This window comes from Anoplophora glabripennis, unplaced genomic scaffold (genome assembly GCF_000390285.2).
Source record: "Anoplophora glabripennis isolate ALB-LARVAE unplaced genomic scaffold, Agla_2.0 scaffold381, whole genome shotgun sequence".
Taxonomy (NCBI): domain Eukaryota; kingdom Metazoa; phylum Arthropoda; class Insecta; order Coleoptera; family Cerambycidae; genus Anoplophora; species Anoplophora glabripennis.
The window spans coordinates 253,102-275,249 of NW_019416476.1; the positions used below are offsets into that span (position 1 = coordinate 253,102).

The following is a 22,148-nucleotide window of genomic DNA, read 5'->3' on the forward strand; positions in this document are numbered from 1 at the left end:
ATAGTTTCATAAAATTATAAACTTGGGCCGGTTTTGTTAATTTCCTGATAAATTTATCTTCGAGTTAATTCTATACTTATCTATTTCATGAGGCATATATGTACAAGAAAGTGACATATAGATTTAACTAACAGTTAAATTTACCCACCAGTTGAAGAAACTGGCACTTAAGTGTACAGTCAAAGAGGCCTCATAATAACCGAAATATTTATTTGTGGATCAGCATCGTCCCGATATCTTCTGCAAAATTTCCATTTTGAATAAATTAAGACGCTACAGTTGCAATGGCGTCCTACCTGGTGGCGCGCCACTGAGCAGTGGATTCCCAATTCTTCAAACAATATCCCCCCTCAACATCCCCTCCATCTCGCCGACAATTCCGAAAGCCCGCCCAGCGTTATTCCGTGGAAGCGGACCCTACTGGTTAGCGATTTCACCAATCAAAACGGGCTGTAATCTTTACCAAGAGGGTCTTTTTACAGGGCAAAGACACCGACCAGTCTCGCGTACGTTACCTAGACCCCAAACTCAAAAAACCTATTCGCGTTTAATCAAAATAGTGGGTGACAGACTTACCGTGTTGTGCAAACGGACGACACCCTTTTTTGGATTACCTATCGCAGTTTTTTTGGAGATTCTTACTGGGTCGAGGTGAGTTGCCACAAAATTTACTAGTCACAGTTGGAAATCGAGACAGCCATGAACGGAAACTATAGAAAGGGGCCGTGTTAAAAGCGGACGAGTCCATTTTGGACGAACCCGTCAGACAGGTGTGGTCGCTACGAGTTTCTCTTATATTTAAGATAGAATGTGAGACTCGTATTTGTTAGTAGTAGTGTTTGGTAACAACCTAAGTTAGAAATAGATGTCCAGTCCAGACGACGCCAGGATTTTTTCTTGTTAAATTTTTAGGACGTGTATTTTTGCATACTGAATAATTATTCTTTAACTAATGGAAAACAACACGCAGAATCCATTTTGTGAGTAAGTAGGCAAGCTTTTGATTAGTTCAATTGCCATACGTTCTTGGATAGGGGTCCATTAGGGCTTTTTTCGCTTGCTCTGCTTTTATTTGCAGATTATTTTATCATATTGTGAGTTGAAACAAGCTGTTGTAATATGGCTGACGAGGTTTCTGCTGATTCGGACATCGTATTTGCTAAATGGCTTTATTATGCGCAAAAGCAATAATATTTGATGATTTAATATACGTATTCCTTTGCTCCATAAATGCCTGCCCCTTTGCCAATAAGTAACAAGTCGGTTTGGTTGAATTGCACTTCGTCATGACTACGACAGAGAAAGTTTATACAGGCAATAGATATTTAGTAACACACAAAAAGTATTTTGAAATATCTAGTTGCAAAAAGTGAGTTGTAAACATTTGAATTTCAATTCAAATTCATGATTATAAAAAATATTGATTAAAAACGAATTTCCTCTAAATTACAAATCCTTTGAAGCATGTTTAGGTATTTAAAATTTTTGAGTTTGCTTTCTAGAACGAATTTAAATGCCTATCTGCACAGCTGTTGGAGAAAGGAATACTTATTTAGTTTTCGTTTGGTTTACTTAAAATTTAGGCTCGATTTTATTATACCATACCCCGATATGCCTAGGCCTACCCTCTTAAGAGATAAACTTTTGAAATACATCAGTGTTATACTGTTGTATTTGTTTAGGTTAAGAGCCAATATTATATATTTTACGCTTAGCCCTGCACAACGCAACAGCTGTGCTGTGGGGTTGACTGTTTACCGTCGGACAGCGACAGAGTTTGTTGTAGCTCGCAGCAAATAACTGAAACGCTGGGTTTTAGATCTACCACAAAGTAGGTATAGTCTCGTGTTATTTACGACAAAAATGTTGACAAGAGGAAATTTTAAATTTCTGTCAGTATTGAACCTACCTAGATACAAAATAATTCTGAAACTTTTTTTCTAATCAAAGTGAATTGAATAAAAATAAATAAAAAATTGGTTTCTTTTTTGGGAGTGTCTTCGTTACAAAAACCAAAATGTTACACCATTAAATTTTTACAATTTTTAATGAATGCATTTTATTGACAATTATATATTCTTTTGTTTTTAAGATTATTTTAAATTTATTTCTCATATTCAAATAAAGTAATATACAGGGTGTTTCTTAATTAACGGAATACAGAGCAAAATACCTTCAATTTTTTATTCTTTAATATTAACTTTCACACCTATGTACCTATTTTGCGTTATTTTAAAAGGTTAGGTTAAGAGGCTAATTCAAATTAAGTTTAAAAAATTGCCAAAAATGTTAAATGCATCTTCAAAGACATTTTAATTAATAGGAAACAACTAGTCTGCGAACTGAGGCTCCATCCAACATTGAATTACACACCTCCAATATGTATAAAAATGTTATAGGTATCATCCATATTAAAATAATTATCTAAAAAAATAATCTCCAAATATTACTAATGACAAAAAAACACATAGGTACCGCAAGAGTAGATATTTTCGACAATATTAATTACCTATTAGTTAATATCTTGTTTTTGACGTTGCATTTTGACATAAATTGTTAGACCTGAATTGAATTAGCTTAATACCTTTTAAAGAAAAGTAAAACCAAAATATTTATCTTACCTTAATATAAAAGTTGATATTAAGAGGTGTAGGGTGTTGAAATCATAATTTTTTATTATTTTTTTAAATAACATAGTTTTTAAATATCTTAAAAACTAACGTGGGATGACGAGCATAAACAATAATCAGCATTTTAATGTAGTACCTTGATAACGCTAACTGCCCTGAATTTGATGACTTAGTCAATACCTAATTCTTTTATAACTATACAGGATGGTCCGAATTTTATGCAGGAAACTTTAAAATAATATGTGTTTGCCTTATAAACATTGGTCTGGAACAGCCCCGTTTTAGATGTACAGGTTGTTGAAATTATTTAAAAAAATGGATTTTTGTTTATATCTCCAGAATCAATTAACCGATCTCAATAAAATTTGGTACAGATAATCTATGACAGTAGGCCTTACATTCCCCCATATGAGCTTTAAAGGTTCAACCATTGGTGTACCACTGCATTTTTTACAAGTCGTAGTAATTGATTTATATTCTAATGCACAAAATACGTAAAAAAGGTAACTTTAATTTTTTCCCTAAGATTCGCCGTTGTCAAGTTATTTATACCAATACAATCCCCTTGTGGCAGACGCTTCTAACCATAATATTACAAGAATATTTACGTTTATGCTTAAAAAAGTAAGTGCTATTTGTAAGCACATCAACAAAATTATTTACACTCCTTTCTACTCCACCTGTGAGGTAGTATTCCTGGCGCGTTTTAGTTTTCCCTGGCATGGCGGCCTAATACTCTTTACAAATAAGAACAATTTAAATCAAAATAATAATAAAAATATACCTATTTACCAAGCAACAGCAACTAAAGAAAAAACAAAATTAACGTTACGTATTTACAACAATTGTTCAAATTACTAACCACCCACATCGATACATTTCTGACATCTTCTATTAATTGAATTAATTGAAGCTAATGGTGGTTTTTCTTTTAATATATTACACCATTTACACCCCTCTTCTATTCGTTGCAGTAGTTCTGGTCTTGTATCTGTTGGAGTAGAATAAACTTTACCTTTCAGATAGCCCCAAATATAGAAGTCCAGAGGGTTGAAATCTGGCAATCTGGCTGGCCAAGACACTGGACCCTCTGCACCATTATGGTTGACATTGGCATTTGGTCTTCTACCGAGTCTTCTACCTATCCATCGCCCCATATAATTTTCATTAAGCCATTCTTATATTATTCTCCGATAATGCGCAGGAGCACCATCCATTGTGATACCAAATCCAGATGATTTTCTAGAAAGTTTAGAAATAACTGGGAATTTAGACGGGGTGGCAACAAGAAAAGTCCACAAACTTTATTGCGAATTATTCCGAGCCACACGTTCACAGAAAATTCGTGTTGAAAAGATCTTGTCTGAATTTCATGAGGATTTTCTTGTGACCAAATATGCAGATTGTGAAAATTTACTACCCCTCGCCTTTGGTAGGTAAATGTATATTTATTATCATTTTGGTTTAAGTTGTTTTTATTTGTAAAGATATTGGGTTAGACTCCCAGAAGAAACTAAAACACGTAGGAAACTCTACCTCACAGATGGTGTGGAAACGAGTGTAAAGAATTTTACTTTTAAGCATAAACATAAATATTCTTGTAATATTATGGTTAGAAATGTCTGCCACAAGGGATTGTATTCATATGAATAACTTGAAAACGGCGAATTTTAGGGATAAAATTCAAGTTACCTTTTTACGTATTTTGTGCATTAGAATATAAATCCTTTACAATAATTTGTAAAAAATGCAGTGGTGTAAAAAGGAGATGACCCCCTGCCCAGTTGTACACCACTGGTTGTACCTTTAGAGCTCATATTTTAGGAAATACAAGGCCTACTATCATAGATTATTATCTGTACCAAATTTTATTGAGATCAATTAATAGATTCCTGAGAGATAAACAAAAAATCAATTTTTTTAACAACTTCAACACCCCTCTAAAACGGGGCCGTTCCAGACCTATGTTTATGAGGCAAACACATATTATTTTAAAGAGGTCTATCTGCCCTCGAAGTTTCCTACATAAAATTCGGACCACCCTGTATATTTGGTCATTTCAACTACAAATTTTATTTACAATAATTAGTCAAAAACTGATTTAGGATTTAAGTAGTTCACTCTCCCAAGATGTATCAACTTTTGGACAAAGTATGTTTGGTTATATCCCAGTTTAAATCGTAATGAGTAATAAGTATTTTGGTGTCCCAAATTCAGTTACTTTTCGGCTCATTTATTTTGGGACATCGTGTACAATAACTTCAATACTATAGTTAACTTTTAACATACAATAGATCCATTTAGTGTGACGTAACATCTTTAGGCAACCCGCTACAAATTGTCATAGATGTAATTGTACAGACCAAATCTGACCCTTGTGTACTATTTACATAGATACTATAAAAATGAACAACTTCAATTGAATTTATTTTCACAAGGATTTAGAAGTATTTAAGAACAACCAATATCGCGATATTTAGGGTCATGACAAAGAAAACATTTTTTGGCACTTAGTGCAAAGTACATAAGGTCGAAAACCGATCTAGTAATAATATTGAGAAATTCTTTATAATAATGTACACTATGGGGTTGCCTATTATTTGGCTTATGTGTCGTCACTACTAAAAAGGTCTATTGATCATTAAATAATGTATATAATAATAATAATTGAATTTTGAAAACTACTGAAAACTCAATTTCTTTTATATTCATCAATCAAATTTAACTTACTACTACGTACTACTCTAATTTTTATCATACTGCGTCGAAGGTATTGCTACCTACACATTTGAATAAGGGTGGCTTTATATTCTTGGTTTATAGAGATTTTTAAACCCAAACAACTTCCTGCAGCTGGAATCTGACAAAGTAACAGTAGGCAAAACATATAACATTTAAAAGCTAAAAGCTTAAATATTTTGGACCAATAACGCCGGAAAAACCTTTTTGCCCAAAAACACACACACACACATGCAAAATGGCATTACAATGGAAGAAACATAAACAAATTGGTAATTGGCTAATTGCCAACAGAAGCATCATCTTTATTCCCAGCCAATAATTAAAACTTGGTGACGATGACAGTCTGATCCATTTAAAAATAAACTACCTAATCATACATGTCAAGATAACTCACGATTTAATCAAAAATATGAATTATTATTTATGTTCTTACATAATATTTTTCTTGGCGAGGCATGGGGTCAAACCGTTATTCCTTTTATAGCAGAATAGCAACCAGTTCTATAATTAGCCACAAAACAGCCTTATGTGAAATGCAAAAATAGCGGTACGTTCAGTAATTATACATATAAATGTCGCTCGTATAAGTAGGTTGTTTAGTCTGACGGTGATATCCCGAGATATTAAAGGCATTTACACAATTAAAATTAATAAATGTCGGTACTTATCTCTTTCATGAGCTGCATCTGCATCGCGAGTACTTGTTTTATTTCTCTGGTTATAAGTATAAGCATGCTCAAATTGACCCGCACATCATTATGTGATAAACACAATCGTTATTGTAAAATTGAGTAGATACTATGTTGTATATATACACTACAATTTCTTAAAATAAGTCAATTTAAATTATCTGAAACAATTCTGATATCGAAATAAGTAAATTGAGCAACTCTTTTATTGCAGTAAAACATCTCTTTTGGGAACACTGTTCATTTTTTTTTTAATTTCAAGGTAAAACTCGACATAATCGCAATCAAATCAAAACTATGTACTTGCACTGGTTATAATACATACATGATTAATACATTTAATAATAGGTACATTGATCTATTCACAGTAAAATCTTATATTTCTGCTTTCCGGTTACATATCCTCAATTATTCTTTGACTTCAAATCCATTTGAAAAAATCTCGGAAAGTGCTTGACAAATATTAATAATGCCTTCATCGTAAACAGAAAATAAGGCGAAATTAGATGAGCTTTTGGTTTAAACTGTGAGAATTACAAATGATTCAATTTTTAAAACATTATACGCTAACGTCAGTTATACTCATAGTTCATTAATTTCTACTAAAGTTTTACCTTGTCTCAATCAAACATTCGATTAGAATATCAAGTTCATAATATTAGAACGTATTATGTTTTAGTATAGAAGGAAACCAACAAACAGTTACTTACTTAGACATAAATTGAAACAAAAATATGTGATACCTACGTTACATAGACAAATGTCACTAGTTATTGGTTATAAATGTCATCCACAAATAAGCCTATTATAGCTAATTACTTTGGAAAAAATATTAAAGATGTAGTAATACGAAACCTTTTAAAATAGGAAGAAATCTACGTATTATTTGCTTTAAAACATTTCACTTTGTCTAGTTATACAGGGTGTTTCTGAAATAAGTGCGTTCTTTGAAAAGGGTGACACAAGGCACGCAAATAAGCAACAATAAAAGTTTTTCCCTCTATCACTCTTTTCAAGGAACGCACTTATTTCAGAAACGCCCTGTATATGTCCCATAACTACATTCTGTAAGTATAGTTTTTCCGAAGTCAATTGAAGAACCAATAACTTCAAGGTATGTACCAGGCACGGTCGCTAAGCAGCAACTCGGCATTGAAATATTTGAAAAACTTGTTCCCACATTTATTTAGCCATACCCATATACAGGTCTGGTCGAACGAAATGTGCAGGTGGTAGAAATGTATACAATCAGTTGAAGAAGGAGCGTGCGGGAAAAGAGCAATACGCACTGTTGCTCTGGTCCATTGTCATAAAATTCAGTTGTCGACAAGTCGCCTGGCAGTGCAGTGCGGTAATGCGGAATTTGGTGTGATTCAGATAATTTTAATTTATTATAATCATTCATATTACAATTGCGAAAGGGAAAAATAAGAGGGATATTTGGTTTACTAATATTATTACATGGCATTTTGGAGATCTTTTGAAACGGAACAAAACGAAATTTATCATCAATATAATAAAATAGTTTGAGAACATAAATAATTAAAATATGTTGTTGGTCAAATGAACAAATAATAGAAATTTTCAACATATTATATACAAATTTTCTACCTTTAGCAGAAAACTTTTTTAGGGACGCCCATGAAACTCATTAAATTTGATTACTCGTTTTTTTTAAGCATGTTCAACTGACTTCGGAAGAACTATACGTATGGACCTCGAATAGATTCAGTATAAGGCGCGTTATTGCAATATTGCGATCTTGTAGAATCATTCACCCAGACGCATTTTTTGGGGGTTAGTATCCAAACGCGAATGGTTTATGAGACAAGAGTTATGAAAATAGAACGCATTTGTTGTCTATCTAGATGGAACGTTTTGGTGAGATGTAACATATAAAATGTATTGCACTTCCTTCAGTTGCCTAACTGGTAGATAACGACCTCTTAATTTGCAGGTGCTATATTGTGGGAAACAACTACTCTGCCTACTATCGCCCCGACCAGCATAAACAGCAAGAAATATTCGTTAGTAAAACCACCACACATATACTGGTTTCGATCTTATTAGCTGTTTCAGTATGCCATCGGTGAGACGACCAACGGATGATGTAGGTTTAATATCTTTCTACAGACATGGTATGAGTATGGCAGAGATATAATACGAAATATTGGTTCTACTAATGGATGATCTTAGCTGTTTGCTAGATATTGCAGGTATAATTCAATGCTGATCAAGACTTTAATAAGCAAAGACGTATGAAGTACTCAGTGCATACTGGCACATAGCGTTATTTTGTACCTACTGGCAAAGCGCGACCTACTAATCTGTAACCGTTTACTGGATATTGATGACGTAATTCAATGCTGGACGTAGTATACAATATCAGTAGAAAAAAATAAATTAGATGGATACAAAGTTAGAACAGTCATCATAATTTTACCAATGGAACTTGCAAGTGAATAATTAACAAGATACGCCAATGATTTACAGAAACTTGCCGTGCTCCGTGGTCAATTACCAAGACAATCGCTTCCCTGCTTAACACGTTTTGTACACTCAGCGAATTCAGTGCAACAAGTACTTCCGCTTATTTCGCACAATTGTTTTTTGTGTTAGGGAGCTACTTCCTGTGATTTCGAGCATCAGATATCTGGTGTACAAAGCCGCCGTGCAGTTTTAAATAAAATTTTGTATGCACCGGTTTCTGGTGCACGCTGTTCTGCTTGTCAGTTGCCACGCACTTTGTTCCTTCTCCACAGAGGAAACATACAATAAGGCTGGGGGCTATGCCAATTACAGAAATGATTTTTCACTAAGATTGAATCAAAAGGTCTTATAATTCTAAAAACTCCCTACACGATAATATATTGCAAAAGATACCAATCTCAACTTGTATATAACTGTCTTACTGCCATTCTATCAGCTGGTACCGTCAATTTCGATTAAAATAGTGCAATAGTTTTTTTCCTGGCCATATATGTGACACCTTTTTTCTTTGCAAATTTAAATATTGCTATTATAAATCCAATTTCGGTGTGGCGTCCTAAATTGGTACAAATTTTAGAGGCACATGTTGATACCTACATCGTTATACGTATCGATGCAGAATCAACGTAAATAGGACCCACTAACGATGTACACCTTGATATTTCAATGTTAAAGCGACAATTAAGCTATAAGCATTAAAATATTTCATAATTATTATCTTTGATGCCTCTAAAATCATAGAAAATAATTCCTTTAGGGACCTCAGATTGAGGTAGGTATGTTAATTAAGATCCGTAGTTCGTTGTTTTCAAAGAATCTGGTTATATACGTGGCTCAACAAGGTTTTAAGGAATATCTAAATCTAAACTAGTCAGAGTTAGATCTGAATATCGGTACAACATCCCTGAATACTGCCTTATTCTCTCCTCGTCATAATATGAAGTCAAATACGCATGTTAAAAAATGTTGCCATTTTTATTACTGTTTTTAGTTAATTGTGTTATGATTTAGACTCTATTTAATTTAAGATATTAGAATCAAGGTGTATACGAATTTTGAAATTAAATTTTTCCTGTTTTGTTTAAAAATATTTCCTAGACTGTTTTCCATATACTTCCCAAAAACTCTGTCGACTAAAGGGTTCTCTTCCACGTATGTCATTGCATCATTGTTATTCTAGCTAATTTTCGAATTACTCAGTTACTGAATTGTCTTATCTTAAATTTGTAAATGACTCTGAAGATGGGTATCTACCTAGTAGGTACTTACAATAGTGATACCAGAATACGTACTCTTAAAACTTAAAATTTATATGTAAATGTTGATAATTAATATATATATATATAGTAATTATGAAAAAAAGATCTGCTGAAAATTTGTATGGTATGTTCACGATGCCTATACGTATGATTTGAATTTTGGCAAGTATAGTCTTTCCGGAGTCAGTTGAACATGTATAAAAAAACGAGCAATCAAATTTAATGAGTTTCATAGGCGTCCCTAAAAAAGTTTTCTGCTAAAGGTAAAAAATTATAATAATTTGTATATAATGTGTAGAAAATTTCTATTATATGTTCATTTGGCCAACAACATATTTAAAATATCCTCAAACAATTTTATTATATTGGTGGTAAATTTCGTTTTGTTCCGTTTCAAAAGGTCTCCAAAATGCCATGTTGTGATAATATTAGTAAACAAAATATCCCTCTTATTTCTCCCTTTCGCAATTGTAATATGAATGATTGAAAGAAAGTGCCTATAATAAATTGAAATTACCTAAATCACACCAAATTCCGCATTGCTGTACTGCACTGCTGGGCAATTTATCAACCACTGCTGTGAGTTATCGTTTTCCTTTTCCCGCGCTCGCATTCTTCAACTGGTCGTATACATTTATACCACCTCCACGTTTAGTTCGACCAGACCTGTATATGGATATGGCTAAATAAATATGGGAACAAGTGTTTCAAATATTTCAGTGCTGAGTTGCTGCGTCAGCAACCGAACCTGGTACATACTGTCAATCTGTTGGTTATTCAATTGATATCGGAAAGACTATACTGTCATGGATAAAAGTTGGTGATGATGTCTGGTATCACAATATCTACTACTTAAGAATTTCGACAACTATGCTACACAAAAAACTACTGCATTTAAACAACTTACACTAGCTGGTTTATTAAATAAAATAATATCTTAAAACATTTCATATTTCGAGAAATTGAAATTGGAATAACGTTCTATGAGAGCAAAAAACCAATTTTGCTTACCTCACAAAAATCTTTCATTACTGGTATAATAAATTGTTACTTTTGTACTATTTCGGAAAGAATAGACATAAAAGTGTAGGACAGGAGGGTTAGAAAATTTTCTACATAAGAAAATTTTGTAATTAGGAACATTTAGGGATAAAATAAATAAGAGCGGATATTTTCAATTTCCTGATGCATTTTCCTGCAAAAGCTGATTATTAAAACCTAGTTTTAAAATTAAACCAAGTTCAGTTTAACTTGGCTTAAATTTTAAACGGTGCAAACGGGCATTAATGTCCCTGATGAATGAGAAACAGACAGACTATATTTGATTTGTTGTCACAGATGGATTTTCTGTGAGTTACGTGATTGTTTCAGTAAATCGAAATTAAGTTTGTTTGGTTTTGATCATAGACCACCTAGACTGGCTGTATTCTAATTCACGGGTACCAGTGAATGCAAATTGCGGGGAAGTGGAGTGTGCGAGGTAATCTGACCGCACATACTTTGAACAGGTCCTGATTAGGCAATATTTTTACATTTATGACAAATATTCATTTTTCAAGTTTGGAATTCAGAAAATAATACATTTATTGTCCTTTAAATAATGTTAGTTTATTTAATATTTGTCTTTTCGTAGATTTTACTGAAATAAATATTTTGACTTCATGATTTTTCTCACATCAATATACTTTTCACATCAGCCCCTACAAGTTCTATTAAATGATTACAATTGTTAGGGAAATTATCAAATTGATGTTCATGCAAATTTTCATATTTTTCTGTAGCTTGGATGTACTGTTTTTGTAGTTATTAAAAAAATTATTTTTTCCGTTTCTTAAATTGTCATTTTTCTTTTTTAAACAACGTTTATTTTCTGCAGGTTATCTTTATTTATTGGAAATGAATGCTTGATGACATGAACGTAAAGATCCAACGGCTTATCTGTAGTGAGTAAAAATATCACTTTCAGTTTAATCACATTTGGTCTAACCCCTTCGATTATTCAATTTATTCAGCAGTTTTTTTCAAGACACCTACCTACCAATACTGTAAAACATTTCACAAAGAACAACAACATTAACAGTTATTATCACATGTCAGATATAACAAGTCCAAAGTAACGGAAGGGAGGCATAGAAACCGGCCCGAATTTCTTAAAATTCTACCTGAACGTTGCCCATAACAAACCCGTCAGACTGTTAAAAACTAACTGCACACCATTTTTCTTCTTTATATGACCTTGTTGTTTCTTTTGTATGGGGCAGTATTTGCGCGAGTCCTTTGCCAGGCCAACCTGCTTGGTCGATAATTTTCGAATTGACGTAAGGTTTCGGTGTAATTGATGTTTACGTCTGATGAATTGCCGTCGTATGGCGTCCTTTTATTAGTGTTCATAATTAATAGGAAAATTAAGAAACGGCAGCCTCAAGAGCATAGAAAACCAATACTTGTAACAGACCTTTACAGCAGGTAATCGTCATTTTTGTAATGTGTCTAGTAGAAAATGTCGAATGTTATCTTTGGTTCATTGAGAACAGACCTAAAAAATTCCTCCCAATAGCAATTCTCAAATAGTAGACATTAATGGGATAATGCCTTGCACTGAAGTATTATCATTATCAGGTTTAACTAATTATGGATAAAAATGGTTTAAGTAATTAAGTAATTAATAAGTAGATAAGTATGCATCAGTAAATTAGGTATTTTTTAGTTCGTTATCATCGACAAGGAGTATGATGTAACTTTAACGATATAAGATAAAACCACATTTTCCAGTAATATCTATACCTATTTCATCGTAAACAGTACTTGAAAGTAGGGTTGATTTATGTTATTCCCGTAATCGTAAATAAAATAGAGTATTACGAGTATTAGTAATTTATTGGTTTTCCTAGATGTTACCATTCATATTGCTGCATAGATGTGTTGATGTGGATTCTGTTAGTTTAACATAGGAGTATCAAGGTATCTAAGAATTTCGCATATATATTTTTCCTAGTTCATATAAATATTTCCTTGATTGTTTACCATGTGTATTTACCTCCCTGAAAGTCTGACTACATCCTCAAACTGATTCTTCCTGTCTCATCCTCAAATACTGAATCGCATTGTTTTATATAATTTGTAAATGACTATTGTATCTATTGTACACCGGTACAACGGTAACATATATTTTCGCTTCAACTGTTAAACCATTATATTGAAAAAAAAATTGGCTGCTATTGGTCACATCATATTTTTACGTAAATGGTTAATTGTAGGTACAGAGACTTCATAAATGATTATAAGCCACGTTGTTTGGAATAATAATTTTAAATACAACTTTCCGTTTCTCCGGCTGTGATTGGTTTTTCACGAGATTCTATCCAACCAATCAGCGATCGCATTATTTCGAGCGTAGTCGTAATGGTTTGTCATGGTTCATTGTAAACAAATCATTAATATTGGTGAAGCCAAGATTCAGGGAATTTTCGTTACCAGTACTAGTCGTGCAACGTTGGGTTGCCTAAGATCGATCACGTGGCTTGTAAACATTTATGAAGGCTCTGTAGTAACTTCGACAGTAACCTTTCATATTAAGGGCATAATATCAACATTCATTAAATAAGTATATACAGGGTGTTCCATTAAGGCGAGGTATGATATTAGGAAAATTATAGGCCCTAGAATTTCCGGAAAAAAATTTGTTTAATAATTCGACCAAGGATCTAATCGCTGGGAATAGTTTTCCTTTTTGGCTATTTTTATGTTCTTCAAACAGGGGGACCGCCTAGCCGGGCGTCTTAGCCGGTGGATTTCGATCTGCCGAGGTAAGCATCACGGACGCAGGCTGGAATTTGGATGGGTGACCTAAGGCAGGCTCGGGGACGTGGCTGTGGCAGCCTACCAGAGACTTGGGTCGCGCAACACCTTCCCCATGCGTGTGGTCCCCGATAAATGGTAATGAGAACAGAGCAAAGAAAATCTCTGTAACTCAAGACCATGCTATCATACATAAACTGTACGAGACTTTGCCACCAAGCCACCCGTGTAGTAATTAGGATGGTTTGAAGAAAAGTGCTCGAGTAATGAAGGAAGGTGTACAAGGGGCCTAGTAAGGCTTAAGTGCCGCGGTGGAAAAAACAATTCCACCACCCTCCGACATACATACATACATACATACATACATGCTCTTCAAACTATCCTATAAAAATTTTCACTTTTTTAAGAGAACGTGAAACAACGTAAACTTGGATAAATATCGCCAATAAATAAAGAACACTTTCGTTAGAAATTTTAAACTTATACTATATTCATCAATTTTTTGTGCTGAATTCAGTTATGTAAAGAAAACTATAGCATTGCATTTAAAAATGAGCCAATCCTTAAGAAAATGCATTTTTCTGATCAGACATTAGGAACTTCCCACACCCTTTCTGTCGAAAGATGGAACAAATCTCAATAACAAAAGTTATGCGCAATGAATCCAGCTATCCATATTTGTACTATTACCTGAATACCTGAATAGGAAACATTTCTGAGAAAAATTCAACTCTATGTCTTGGTATGTATATTGCACCCCCTAGCGGCCGAGCTACGAACTTGAAAACTATTTTCCAGCGATTTCTATTGGTCGAATTATTAATCAATTTTTTTTCTCCGAAGTTCTAGGGCCTATAGGTACTTTCCCTAATATTGCACCCCGCCGCGCCGACCTTAGTGACCACCCTGTATATTTTTTCATAACGGACATTTTTACAATTAGTGGATTTATTTTCTGACATTAGTATTTATGTAATACCAACTTCAGAATTTTTTATGAATGAAACTTTTCCTTTATATTACAAAATTCTTGAATTCATGGATACACTTAAATTCTCCAATTGTACATTGTTCTTTCGGCTTCTTAGTAATGTATTGCTTCAAAGCCAGAAATGCAATAGGTAATGCTGTGTAATAGTATATAAAACCGTAAAAACTATTTAATTTAGTGGCAAATTTTACAAAAGAGTGACGGTTAAATAGACTTCCCCAAATACTCTGATGGTAACTGGTAACTGGTGGTTGGTAACTGATGAATTCAATAAAACGACGTATTTTAATGACATGTAACAAATTTTGAAATTTTCCACGGGTAAAAAAAAATATGGCAAGAAAACAAACAGTTTCAGGTATTCTTAACGATCTTTCTGTTTTATATAAAAAAATAAACTCATTTTATATTCGGCTATCAAAAAAATAAATGTCAAATGTTAAAGGCCAATAAGTTTATAAAGAAGCAAAATTGCATCATGGTAAATAGGTAGGTATTCTAAATCTGTTTATTTACACCCAAAGAAGCTTCTTTTGAAGTATGTTACATTCCTTACAGGACACCCTGTATATTACATTTATGTGGATACATATTTTAATTTTGGTGCAAATATCAAGTATTCCAATGTTAATATAATATTTCCCTCTCTGCTACCTACTTCTGTATTTAATCATTAACATAAATGTCACTCATTAGCATCAAAAATCCTAACTGGGGACTTCCTCAAAACAGAGTCATAAAAGTTAATAAGAAGCGAGACAACTCTAGCGGGGCCAATATTTTTTGCGCTACTGTTTACGCGGGAAAGTAGGTCATCCGAGGTAGCCTTGAAACTTGAAAGTAAGAAGTGACGATCAAACCGTGGCTTCCCCACCCCTCCCTGTCCGCCGGGCGGTCGGCTCTCTGTGATTTTCGAGATCGTTGACCCTAATTTGCATCGGGTGGCAGTTCTCGGTTCTCGGTAATTTACTTGTGTCTACTGCGACTTCGTAATGACTTTTCCACTTCAAAAGGAAACCCTTTCGCCATTTCAGATTTACTTTGATGTCCTTGAAAGTTTCTTCTCTCGGGATCGCGGTCGTAAATGGGAGTGAAAGTAATTAAATAAATCTGCCACTTTATACAAAAAATAAAAAAAAGAAATATATCTCCTTATTCACCTTAAAGGTCACATTCGTAAAATTAACGGAAAGTAATCAGGTCGTAGGTATATTCTGCTTCAGAAAGGCGCCATTTCTTAATTCGAGGAACATGAAAATTTCAGCTGTCTTTTCCAAGTATTGCCTAAATAATATATTCAGCAAAGCAAAAATTATTGAAAATAAATAGATGTTCTGGTATCTGGATTCTCTCTAAAGAAAACTCCACGAAAGATATTTTGTTTTTCAAATTCTTTTTATTTTCAAACTTCAGCTTTTCTTCAGATTATTAACAGTTACCTCCAAGGCTTTCTCCTTATTTTTTGTAATTCATTCTTCATTTGAGTTACTCTGGACGTACTACATTGTACCTAGGTAACTCGTATTGTTAAACGAGAAGAATTGCATTGTTTGTTTCTTCTTTAATTCTTGGATTTATTTTCAAATTGTGTTACAGTTTTTTAGGATTTGATAATTAATATCTACTTCCAAAAAAACTGCCTTCTTGATAACTTTTTCATTTGAGTTATTTTGGACATTAACATTCTTTTAAGACAAAACTGCATTTTTATGTGGGTATTTCTGTCTAAAATTTTTGGTTCATTTTTAATTCTAATATTGTTTTTTAAATTTTGATAACTAGCAGCTATTTCCAAAGCTATCTTCCTATTTTAATTCGTTTTTTTTTGGTTTTATTTTCAGACTTATAATTCTTAAATTTTTGACAATTAACAGATAATTCCTTCTTATTTTAATGCGTTTTTTATTATTTTGGATATACCTCCTACGAAATCTTTCTTATCCTTATTAATACTACGAACAAGGGTGATATGAATTTTATAGCTGACATCTGTATTTTGATTGCTAAAGTTGGTTGTCTGACTACACAGACCAACAAAATTTAATTTTTTTTGGAAGCAGAAACTTGAATATATATTTCCGAAGGATCTAGGTGCGTTGAATACGAATCTGGCAGCAGAATTGCTCTATCACGTCAGGTTTTTGAGATATCCTGACCTAAAGTGCTAAAAACACTATTTTTCGTCATATTTGAGGTTATGTAGTAATGCCGTCTACTCTTTTTCAAAAAACTAATACATTGAATCTAAAAGTACAAGGCTCCCTCCTTCGAATGCCGTTGAGTATCTTTTTTTTCGTTAAGATATCACATGTTGAAATTTTTAAGTTTCTCAGTTTCTTAATACGCGAAAATCTACTAAGGATCCCTTACACATCCAAGCAGTCGATTGCAATTCAGAAATTTCATACCCATACGGTTTGTGGGTTTGGAGTCGGTGGGCTTGAGGTTTGTAAGCTTGGAGTTTTTAAGTTCGGGTTTTGTGGGATTGGGGTTTGTGGGTTTAGGGATTGTGGGTTTGGGGTTTGTGGATTTGTGGTTTTGGAGTTTGTGAGTTTGAGTTCGTATGTATTGAAGGTTTCTGAGTATGAAGTTTCTGATCTGCAATNCTTCCTATTTTAATTCGTTTTTTTTTGGTTTTATTTTCAGACTTATAATTCTTAAATTTTTGACAATTAACAGATAATTCCTTCTTATTTTAATGCGTTTTTTATTATTTTGGATATACCTCCTACGAAATCTTTCTTATCCTTATTAATACTACGAACAAGGGTGATATGAATTTTATAGCTGACATCTGTATTTTGATTGCTAAAGTTGGTTGTCTGACTACACAGACCAACAAAATTTAATTTTTTTTTGGAAGCAGAAACTTGAATATATATTTCCGAAGGATCTAGGTGCGCTGAATACGAATCTGGCAGCAGAATTGCTCTATCACGTCAGGTTTTTGAGATATCCTGACCTAAAAGTGCTAAAAACACTATTTTTCGTCATATTTGTAGATTTTCGCATATTAAGAACCTGATAAACTTGGAAATTTCAACATGTGATATCTCAACGAAAAAAAAAAGATATTTGAGCAAACTCAACGGCATTCGAAGGAGGGAGCCTTGTACTTTTAATTTATATGTATGTTTTTGAAAAAGAATAGATGGCATATAACCTCAAATATGTCGAAAAATAGTGTTTTTTGCACATTTAGGTTAGGATATCTCAAAAAACTGACGTGATAGAGCAATTCTGCAGGCAGATTCGAATTCAGCACACCAAAATCCTTCGAGAATGCATATTAGTGTGTCTACTTCTTGACCGTTGTTGACCTGTGCTATTATACAAGCTGTTACAAATTCACTTCTCACTACTGGGATCTCGAAAACGGTAAGAGATACGAAGATTAAATGGGAGCAAAGTTGCATAATCATCATAATGCTTCTAAAAAATCATGGTTGACATGATTAGTTTTCGAAATATTTGAAAAAAAAAACGAAATTTTGGAAATCCGTTTTTGTTTCATATCAGCCTTGTTTGCGGTGAACTGAAAAAAGAAGAACACTTTTTCATGGCAACTTTTTGCCCTTTATCGGATGACATAATCAATTTTTATATGTAACGTTTCGTCTTTCCAGAACCATCATCAACTTTATTTTTTAAATACGACCCTGGAAATTTTATTACATTTTTCGCAAGCCTTCTTGACCCCCAATACTGTACTGCCTCAGTCCAAACCAGATTCAGACGTATTGTCTCAAAAAATTCATTTTCAATTCGTTTCTTTATCTAAATTTTTTATTCAGATTTCTATGTTTATTGAATTATCGTACACTCTAAGTGTCGTTAAACCCTGTAAAATTCACCTACAATTATTACAATTTTAATTTAATTATGACAAATTAATTCTTAAAAATGTATATGAACAACCAAAACTCCAAATGAATATTAATTAAGTATTTTAATCAATGTTCAAAAAGTTTCCGTTTTGGCAAATGTTGAAAATGAAGTTATAAGCCTAATATAATCGGAATTTATTATACCTGTAAGCGCAACTGTAAAGGAGCATGTCAGATGTTTTTGTATGAATATCCTGAAAAAAAATTAGATCGAAATTTGTTTGAATTTTGAGCACTCGAGAAATCTAGAAATAATTATGGACACGAGATTAAAATTCTAATAATGTTTTATTGTAACGTGTGATGGTAATAGTTTAAATCACTAGGTGCATTTCAAAGAGTCTAAAGCACTTAGAGTGTACGAGAATTCAAGAAACATAGAAATCTAAAAAAATAGATACTTTGGAACGAATACATTTTTCGAGACAAAACGTTTGAATCTGATTTGGAATGAGACAATACAGTATTGGGGGTCATGAAGTTTGCAAAAAATGTTATAAAATTTCCAGGGTCGTATTTAAAAAAATGAAGTTGATGATGGCCTTGGAGAAACGAAACATTACACATGAAAATTGATTATGCCATTTGATAGAGGACACAAAGTTGCCATGAGAAAGTGTTCTTCTTTTTTCAATATCACCTCAGACAAGGCTAATATGAAACAAATACAAAATTTGTTTTTTCAAAAATTTCGAAAACTAATTATGTTAGCCTTGATTTTTAGAGGTTTAATGTTGGTCCCCTGATTATACAACTTTGCCCCCAATTAAGCTACTTCGTATCTCTTACCGTTTCCGAAATCCCTGTAGTGAGAAGCAAATTTGTAACAGCCTGTAGAGTATCAATGATTTTCTTATAAAAGAAAACTGCATTGTTTGAATATTTGTATTTTTTATTTCTTGGTTTTATTTTGATACCGGGAAAAATGGCCATAATAAGAATGTGCCTAAGTGTAATGTGTTTGGAAGAGATTATTGTTAATCTTTAGACATGACGTTCCCTTGCTCATATCTTCATTAATAAAAGGGATAGATCTAGGAAAACCTCTGTAATCCCAAGAAAGCATTCGGATATAATATCCAAAAATATACAGTAGGTATGTTTTCTATAAGAAACAGAGTAGGTATATGTGGAGAGCGACGCTTAGTTGTATTTTTTATTGATAAAATATGAAATTCCTCTTGAAAAATTAATTAATAAATCATATTTTACTTTTCCTATGATTGTGTTTGCACGTAGTAATTAAAAAAATAAATATGTGCATAATTAGGGTAATTATTTTTCTATTCCTGGATGGGTTGCTCTTCTATTAATAATACATATCGTTTTCAATGTGTTTTGATTTAAATAAAGAATGCGCGGGAAAAATCCGATCAGGCCAATTTTTATACAAAAATAACCTATCGCATACGCTTATATTTTCTTAAGTCACGCGCCTCCACAGTACACAAATACATAAGTACCTATATAAATAACTTTCAACGAAATTTCATATCGTCTTGATATTTACCGCGCGCTTATTATTTGCCGTACAGACTACGCATACCACTTATCCACGTACAGTAAACATTAAAACAATACAAGAATGTCGTTTAGCTTCACTTTATTTACCCTTTCTCGAGTGTAAAAACTGAAACGAAATACTCACACATCGCTCCTAGACCAAGGTTATTCCAAACATAAAACATAACCTCACAACGATCACAAACGTGCTATCGGGTTAACAACAAAGTTTTGCTTACTAAAACACCACTTACACAAACAGTTATCGGGTTCTGCAATCACGTTTCCTCGGTCCCTCGGATTGCATCAATATACATGTTCGTAGTGGAACAAAATGAGATATACGTTTCTCGAGTATCGAGACTGTATTTAGTAGACACTGGCAGAGCACGTTTATCCTATGACAAGCGCCGGCGTTGTCGGATTTTTTCAAATAACGTCTCGTACGGTAGACTTATCTTGACTTCATAATATGTAGATTTTTATACCTACTATACCGAAGCATCTTAATTAATTACAACTGTTAGGAAATTGTGAAGGGAATAAATGAAATAGAGAAATGTATTTATTTAAATATATCTTTATTTACAATTTGTAAAATATTTAGTTATGAATTTATAAATTGTTTGTGCTTAATTTTTGTATTTTAGAAACATTTTATTTCTGCTCTCAATTTAATCTGGTTTTTAAAATGTTAGCCTTATTCTTTGTATTATAAAAATCTAATCACTTATAATAGTATTTCAAGTTTAAATGAAATTAACCTCTTTTTTCGCAGGTGGATTTATTACGGGTGTGATTACTGTAATTTATTTTATTTTTTTATTTTTGGGTTTATCTCGACTATAAAATTACTATGTTTTCTGTGAAAAGCAACTTTCAGCAACAATTGAGATATTATTTGATAAAGCTGATTTTTAAACACTTACTGTTCAATACGACTAGTTCAACACCTTGATTTCTCTACTTTAGATCAAAGATTTGAAATAACCACTTAGGTGCATCGTCTGATACAAACGCAAAGTTCAACAGCCTCAATGATAAGGATTCCCTTATCGACGCTACTTATCTATATATCGATTATCGATGTGTTCATACGAAAATTGGTACATCTTGTGATTTTTTAGTAGATTTGACAACATCCGAAGGTAGGCATTGGAGGCGAATCACGCGGTGGAGCAAGGCTGTCGGTTTCCGCCCTCCTCACCGATCAATACACTCCACCGACGTTTCACCCGCATCAAAACGGGCTCCGCTTCTCTCCTGACTGACCCTGAACGCCGGCACTTCGGCCTACACAACCGAAGTCCACCAGGGGAATACCAAAGGTTGACAGATCGTTTAAGTCTTTCTACAAATGTGTTCACATACAATCAACCGTCAGTTAGGAAGAAATACAAAGCGTGAAAATGCAGGGTGTTTATGAAATTTGAGTTTTATTTTTAATGGGTGATAGGTCCTGGTGAAAGAAAGGCCGATGGCAGAAAAAAAAATAGACAAAATATTTTAGCCGGGTTGTTGATAACTTACTATTTGCTCCTTCATCAAGCAATGTCCATTCAGACTGATTCATTTATTTATTATTTAATACCACCGACTACTGAATACTTATTAATATATTTGGAATGTTTTGTTGGCTGTTTTTTTTGTTACGACGTACATCTACCGCTCGAATTATTATAAGTAGTGTTTCGGTATTAGTCTAATAGGTATTGGTAAAATTGTCGAAGTGGAGTGTTAGTGTTAAGGGTTAGTATTTCATTCTATTGGTGCATAATTACGGTAACAGCGAATGAATTGATGTACTACTGATAAACGGTGAATGTAGACAAAATGCTGCGGCTGCAGAACATATATTCGCGACTATCGTTTTCCACTTTGTCATGTACCAAATGCTGCATGATTTGTAATACTCGATCAAAGACTACGCTACAGTTGCAACCCCATTTGATGACATCCAACACCTAACTGACAATATGATGTCCTCTTGATTCCAGCAGTTTTCAATATGTTCCCATTTTTTTGCAAAGTATTTACTATTTTATTTCATATGGTTTAATATGACAAATAGGGTTATCCTTAGAAAATAATTCCTAGGTTTCCAAACACGGTATGTATACATACAGTGTAGGAAAGTACCGATGGTCTATCAGAAGTTA

General features: G+C 33.2%; 1 protein-coding gene across 2 annotated transcripts in view; it reads right to left on the reverse strand.

Annotated features, from left to right (window-relative positions):
* LOC108909939 (D-2-hydroxyglutarate dehydrogenase, mitochondrial-like) overlaps window positions 1-20,360 on the reverse strand; it is a 95,316-nt gene extending 74,956 nt beyond the window's left edge. The window contains exon 1 of one of the 2 annotated variants that reach the window (XM_018714416.2): window positions 20,244-20,360. The gene's annotated coding sequence lies outside the window, so the exon portion shown is untranslated. Of the gene's footprint in view, window positions 1-20,134 lie in introns of both variants that reach the window. The other variant, XM_018714414.2, reaches the window with a different exon arrangement.
* Between the last annotated feature and the right edge of the window lie 1,788 nt (window positions 20,361-22,148).